The sequence below is a fragment of the Plectropomus leopardus genome, chromosome 3 (genome assembly GCF_026936395.1).
Source record: "Plectropomus leopardus strain MGB_pleo_1.0 chromosome 3, ASM2693639v1, whole genome shotgun sequence".
Lineage (NCBI taxonomy): Eukaryota > Metazoa > Chordata > Actinopteri > Perciformes > Serranidae > Plectropomus > Plectropomus leopardus.
Window position 1 is genome coordinate 14192501 of NC_142178.1, and position 8131 is coordinate 14200631.

Here is an 8131-nt window from a genome sequence, read left to right on the forward strand (position 1 = left end):
CTGATTCATTTTTAGTGAATGAAAACTTGGATTTGTTGCCCAATATTCACATTGTGCAGTTTGGGGGTTAAGCATGCAGAACAATTTTGATGTTTTTGAGCTACTTGCACCTCAGCATCACCAACTGCCAGAATAAATGTGGTGGATTTGTTTAAACTTTACTTTTCTTTACATTTCATTTTTCATTTTATGATGTGACAATACTGTTAAGAACATGTTGTTTGTGTTGGGAAAACATCATGTTTTGGCACAGCTGGAAATGTCCAGAACTCTGAAAATGAGCTGCTTTTAGGAAAACTTGTAGCTTACCTGGTAGAGTGTGTGCCCCATGTAGGGTGAGTCCTTGGCAATTGCCTGGATTTGAATACAAGGAGTTGCCCTTTGCTGCGTGTCATCCCCTTGCCCTTTCTTCGCCATTTCCTGTCACTTTCCAGCTGTTCTAAAATAAAGGCACAAGAAGCCAAAAATAATAATCATTAAAAAAACAGAGCGCATGTCCAGATTTCTAATTAAAAATACCTGTTTTTGTTGATCTCGAACAGTAATCTGCTACCGAGCTCATATACATGTAATCTGAACGTCACTTTAGAAATAATGATATGATTCATACAAAAGTGACATAGTGGTGGTTTGCAGAAATGTACAATGCCAAAATTGTGTTCTTGCAACTAGGTTATGTTAGTGCAAGTATATTCTGTATATTCTGCAGTAAATTAAAAATACAGCAAATTAAATAAAGCAGCAGTATTGCTTAAATTAGTTTATTATTATCCTTGTATTTATTTTAAAAACTTTTTTTTTTTTACCCTTTTGCAGATTATTGCCCTTTTTGTTCTGGAAGTGATATGGCCACCACTTGATTAAAAACACTACAGGATGCACTGCAACACTGCCAGCTTAAAACTTCAGAAATTTTGCTCCAGAACAGATACTAAATGGATCTTGCAGTTGCATTGAAAGGTCAAGAATAAACGTACAGTAAAGCCAAATAGGCTGAGAAGCCCTAAAAGTGAACAGAAAAAATAGAAATCTACAATTCCATGACAATTCAGAGAGCTACATCTGCATAGGAAGATCATGTATGATAAAAAGCTCCAAACCAGCTTCAAAATGGTGACATTGTTTTACAGTAATCCAGTTGTGGTGGTTTAGATCGTTTAACATCATTTGAGGAACGTTCATGATTATACTGTATGAAGACACCTATAAACCGCACACTGTTCAGGCCAGAACAACTGTTCAGAAAAAGGAATAAGGATGGAGATACGATACAAGACTGGTGCATCATGGGTAACTCCTGTGATGGTTACAACTGTTTGTGAATGCAGTAAAAAAGCAATGAAAAGGCTTCACTGTATTGTCCTTAAGCCAGCCTAGTCAAACTATCATCAGCATGCAAATGTGAGGCCTGTTTTAATCCACCTGCTGCCTTCAAAGCAACTGTTTCAGCACTTTGGTGACATGCAGTAAAGAGTCAGAGCAATAGACAGTTTGTGGTGAAAGCACACCAATAATCCAGTGTAAACAGTTACTGGGACAGTTTTCAAACCATCCGTCCTTTTATTGTATCTTGTGCAGGATTTTAGGTGTTTTCAGACACTTTAAGTACATATTCTCATGTGTAAATGCACAAATAAATAAATACGGATCACCCTATTTGCTCTGCACCTGAACCATGTATGCTGTTTTTTTCAGTGACATGACTGAGTGGCATTATCTATGGATCAGCCAACTCCCCGTAACAAGAAAGGGAATCAAAGCGGTGTAGAGACGGGGAGGGGCAGAGGGGGGCGAGGAGATGCATGGTAGAGAACTTCAAAGGTGAACGCAGAGTTCACACAGATATGAGGCTCAGACGACAGGGCAGAGCCCACATGGACTCTACAAAAAAAGAACTGAGAACATACACATAACATACACTCAGTGGGGGGCAAAGCTGCCTAAACCGTCAACAATAACATCCTTCATCCTCGCTGTGTGTCTGTGAGGAAAGAAGCCAGCTGGCAGCTACACAAGAGGAGGAGTTGGGGGGCTTTAGGGGTCCGGTGGGGACTTTGGAGGTTGGGTGGGTGTTGTTGTGTGGGTGTGAGCCAGGTATCAGGTGTATCTGGGCTGAGAGGCCCCTCGCATTGGCATCCTATTCACCTGCTGCCCAGGCCTGGACAAAGGCTGGGGCTCTGGGGCTCCACTGGGCCTCAGATAGGACAAGTAACACTAGAAGGTCTTAATCGCTCCAAGGTGAAGGGAATGTGGGTAGAAGAAGATTACAACAAGGAAAAAATGTTGGGGTAAAAAAAAAAGAGCTTTTTAATGATTTGAGGCTTGACCATCAACATAGTCACCTTTTTCTAAGAGTCACTAGAGCAAATGTTGGCATTTTACACTTCTGTGAACCACAGATATGTAACATTTATGTTATTATACAGCAAAAATGTTGAAACTTCATGTTTTAACAATGCTGTGGTTAAGGCACAAAAAACACCTGATTATGGTTAGGAAAAGGTCATGTTTTGGCTTAAAGTACCTGGTTCTGGTTGTGGTATTATGGCAGGAAATGCCACCAATGTCTGGCTTTTGTTTGTTAGTCTTGAATAGTGGTCTGCAGAGGTCTGCAGCTATCTTGTCTAGATGTCACGCCATCTGCCATCCCCGCTACCTGGAGCTGTGTTTTTTTTTTTGTTTTTTTTTTACCATATGAAGCAAAAGTTTTGAGGGTCCTCTGACATAAAATCAAGCACTTAATTTCTTGCATTCTGGTAATCATTTATGACTCAGATTGTGTTGTTTTCTGCATGTTTCTTGCATGTTTTCTGGGGTAAATGTCTTCTTATTTTTCTTTTCTTTTTCTTTCTTTCTTTTTTTTCAAAACAAAAGTCCTATGCTACTTTTATGCTGTTATTGGGGAGGACAAATGTACATACCATATACAAAAATATTTAAAGAACAAATTACTTTCAATAAAATACAGGTGGAAAACACCTAAAATGACAGAGATGAGGAGATTGATACTACTCTCACAGAAGCCAGAGCTAGGAGGCTATTAGCCAGAGCAAGCCAAAATAATCCAGCACCTCATTAAACCACAACTTGTTTTACACTTTGGCTTTTGTACAGACTAAATAAATAATGTGTGTGTGTGCGTGTGCGTGTGCGTGCATGCGTGTATGTGCAAGTGTTAGTGAGCTTGATAGGTGCTAGAATGCAAATTATATTACCTTCAGACAGAACCAAAGCAGCAGTCTTTTTAGCTAAGCAAAGCTTAAGCTTAAGCTTTCTATATTTCTATACAATTCTTTAAAACTTGGTAAAGCCTCTTTCTTGGTAGAAGGTTTTTGTAGGCGTGAGGTAAATCTGTATGTTGCCAGTCAAAGGTGCTGTATCGAGTTGGACCAAACCACCATCCCAGAGTGCCAGTATTTGATGACCTGGGAATGAGACTCAACAATCAACGATATATTTTTTCTTCTCTCACAAAACATTCAGTATTTTTTAACTTCAGCTAGCCGTGATTGATGCCCTGCCAGCTTATCTCTAGCTGTTGTTCACAATTGTTTCATAAATTTCAAGTGCACCTTAATGCATAAATACGGAATGAGAAAACCTTCAAGACCAAGGTGAACAGATGAGGCCAGCTACTTTAGCCTTCACCGGGTCCACTGCTGTTGTGGCCTCATGCAAATACCTCAAATGCTCAACAATCTTGACTCTTGAAGTTTGGAAATAGACAAAAAAAAATCCTTGTTAAAAGAGAGAACAAAAAAAGCTCATACACCACATCTGTGTGTGTGCTTATCAAAAGAGAGTATAGTATGAGTATGAAACTGATCCCTGTTTTAGCACCACAGAGTCCCTGCGCATCAACAGTAGTGACATTTATAAAAGAAAAGGCGTGCTGATTTCTGCATTGTTCTGTGCATTTTACTGCACATACCTACAGCAGAGGGCTGAATCTAAACAGCAATTACCACACCTGACTGACATACAGACATATAGATGTAAGTGTAAATGCAAATGATTCTTCTTATTTGCTGGTTAATAACCAATAAATACTTTCTTTTATAGTTGGAACATGGTGCTCATTATCACTAAAGTAATGCAACAAGTACACTGTCTTTAGTATGACATCTAGTCTCAATAAAACAGAACATCTTTTGATTTTATGTGTTTTATTTGAACATGCACCCCAGGAAGATCCCAGTAAACAATATGCATTTGGCTTTATTTTAGGCATTTTGAAATTTATATAAGGCTGACATACGTGACATCATTATGAATTACTGAATGGGTCTATCAGGCAAAGGCCCAGTGCCCCAAAGTGTCAGGGGGTCACCTGGCTTTCACTTGCAAAATGTCATATGCAAAATTAACATGCACCAACCAGGAAGAGACTTAAAGAAACACAAAAACACTAAGAACTACAGAGAGACACAAAATAACTAGAAAAAAGGCAAAACAACCACAAAGCAACAAAAAATGAACAAAAAAGACACAAAATTACCTCAGAGACACCCAAACAACTGCAAAAAGACACAAAACCACCACAAAGAGCAAAAAAAAGAAGAAAATAAGATGTTTAATGATAAAGAGATGCAAAACCACCACAAAGTCTGTGTCTTGCACCTCTGTAGGAGAGGTGGTGGGGCCTCTTGCATATCTGTGCCCAGGGGCCCACTGTGATGTAACCCACCTATGTTTATCATGTGGCATCTTCCTAACAAATGTATTTGTTTTGGATTTTCACATGTTGCTGAATTGGAATTGTTTCTGACGCTGCAGCTTTGCCTGATTGAAAGGTTTTGGGCCATTTTGGCGTGCTTACCCTTATTGGCCACTGTAAATTTTAGCATTTATCATGAGCTAAATGACTTGTTAAGATGGGTGTGTTGCTGCAGTTGTTGCTTTTGCAGGATAGTGCGCATTGTTTGCTTGAAAAATGTTGTTACTTTGACGGTAAATTCTTGACCGCTTATTCTCTGTAATTCCCTATCTGAGCACAGGTAAAAGGTAAAAGAAGGGTCTATTACTATTTGTTTTTAAAAGTTATAAATATTGTTAAAAATCAATATAATGAGCTACAATAAGAGTAACAGACTAATAACAATGTGTGTGTGTGTGTGTGTGTGTGTGTGCGCGCACGCTTGAGTGTGTGTGTGTGTGTGTGTGTGAGAGACAGCGAGAGAGATGCAAGTAGGTTACTGTGGGTAGGATGGAAAAAGTAGAGACATCAAAGAGCAGTGGAAGGGAGAAACAGCTGGTCAGTGTGTGTGTGAGTGTGTGTGTATGTACACTGCATGTGTGTGTACATGAACACACCTTCAAAGGGGACCCTAGATGTGCAAGCCCACCTGATTTCAAGCATCCGTGCAGGCATACATACACATACATGCAGTCATTCCTGCAAATTCACACACATACTCTGAGACAAACACACAGCGACAGAACACTCTCTCACACATACACTGTGTGCATGTGTCTGCGTGTGTGTGTGTATGTGTATTTCTTGTCAGCTATTAAAGCATGCAAAAGTAACACACAGATAAATCACCAGTTCCGTGGATGTTCGGGGGGTGTTCATGCCCTGACATGTCCAGACGTAACGCACCACAGCTGGGCAGGATCAGCCTGGATTCAGCGTCTCTGGAGGACAGAACTAGACTGGGGCAAACTGATGAGACCAATACTGTGCATAGTTTCTGCATTGTAGCTTAAGTGTCATGTTGAGGAGACATTTCATGGGCAACTTTTTGTCTTAACATCTCAACATTTAAGTCCCAGTTTTAGTCATTATATCCAGAACTGCATCAAGTCTTTAAGTTCAGTGTACCTTAAAAATACTCAAAAGTTCACACGCTTCTGAACACCGGTCTCCTGGGGAAAATTACCAGAGGAAAGACGTTTGTTTTGTGACCCATACACCACCCCAACCTGCCTCCTAACTGGACCGCTCAGGACCACTTTTTCTTTCTTCATCAGCACATTGTTCATGTAAATGCAGCCCTCCAAAATATGTGGGTTGTACATAAATTACTGGCTCAGTATTACATAGAAGTGTACAAATTCTGGTGCATGAGAATAGCCTTGACTAAATGCTTTTGTCGGTTTCTTTTTTTAAAAAAATACAACAAAACCCTCTTTTGCAAAGCTCCTGGGAACCCTTCTTTAACCTATTTATATAGCCTGAGTTGGAGCTTAACAAAGCTGCATTATTATTACATGTAATGAAGTACTTAGTGATTTCACTACCTAGTAATGCACCAAGTTTCCTCTCAGCAGTGCTATTTACTTTTTAACTGTTATTTTATTTCAGGAATACATGTGATTCATTGCCTGTTGGCAGGGCAGAGTCTTTCCCCTTATAAATTGTAGTTGTAGTGGTGAAGTGTGTGACTCGCGGTGTCATTTTCAGCTTTGTATTGTGATATGACAAGTGACAGAATTACTGAATGGGGCTCTTGATGAGCGAACACTGCTTTCTTTCACTTCCAAAGTTCTTCAATGAAGAGTAAAAATATGATACACTGCCTCTCTGAAAAGAAAGAAAGTGTGTGTGTGTGTGTGTGTGTGTGTGTGTGTGTGTGTGTGTGTGCGTGCGTGCGTGCGTGCATGCGTTTGTCTGCACTCATGAGTGTGTAATTGAGGTTATATCTAAGAAAAACCTGAGGTGACGAGGTTGTTTATCTCCTGGCAGGTCAAAACTGCTTGGAAGTGCGAAGAAGCACACACATACACACACACACACACACACAGACACACACACACACACACACACACACACACACACACACACAGATTTAATAGAGCTACAGCCAGGAAAGGAAACTCCCTGGCTTAGAAAGGCAGTGATCACTCATATCCTGATCTTCTGATAATGTGTGTGGTTTTCTCTGTGTGTGTGTGTGTGTGTGTGTGTGTGTGTGTGTGCGTGTGTGCATGTGTGCATGTGCGTGCACAGTTCTTACAGGGTCTCATATGTCTCTATTGCCATAGTTACTGTCTGTATTCGTTCGAGTACAGCTGCTGTGGTACGTATAAAACAAGCATTCCATAGCTCTACTGACATTTATTCTGCACACACACACACACACACACACACACACACACACACACACACACACACACAAAGGGATGCTTTTCCAAATATTGTCTGTCACCTCCACATGTCGTAATGCCTCAGGTATGGATACTGTCATCACAGCTCCTCTTTATCTCTCTCTGTTTCTTTGTTGAGGTCTCTCTCCATTTAAAGAGAAATCATCGGTGAGGCAGAGGTGACACAACCACAGAATAAGACGCGATCAGATGCCTTCGATCTGTGTGCGTGTTTGTGCCTGCATCCACACAGCAGCTGCAACTAAAAAGAGCAAGCCCACTAAATCATAACATAATCATTAGAGTTCACATGTGCATTCAATAATTTCCCTGTACGTGCATGCTATAGTTTTACTGAGGCAGTTCCCCCTTTTTTTAAGTAGTTAAATGTGATGTAAACATCTAAACCATTACTTGCATTAAAGCGGAAATAGGCCAGTTTTTTGCTTTAAGTTCTCATAATGAATTAAATGTTGATTGCACAATGTAATAGCTGTAGAATAATGACACCATAAGCATTTAGACTGGTTCCCTATAAGCATTGCTTTGACCATGCTCAAGCTCTCTTTGCCACCGGGTAAAATCTTGCGGGACTCAACTTTTTGTTTGACGGGCTCATACTCATTGCCTTTGTTGGTTGGATTGATTAAGTTTAAGCAAGAGGACTGGGATTGGGTAGGGTTTGGGTTCGGGTAAGAATGTCAGGGTAAACCAATCAGAGGCAGAGTAAAGGAAGAGTAGAGCAGGTCATGCCCTCACCATCCTATACCCCTTTTCCACCAAAATTTGCACATACAAGCAGGTTTTTTAAAAATGGGTAAATCCGCTAAAATAGGCCATAGACTGCTTTCCAGTTGCTAGTAGAGCAGAGCTGTGTACACAACTCTGTACCACAAGAGTGTGCCCTTCTGTATATCTGGGGCTTTTTTTATTTATTTTTTTGTCACGATCTATGTCAAAGACAGGCCGGCAAACAGGTAAACATTAGCAAGAAGCATGGACAGAGGCCAGTAAAAACTTTACGGTGGTTACTTCTCTTTAT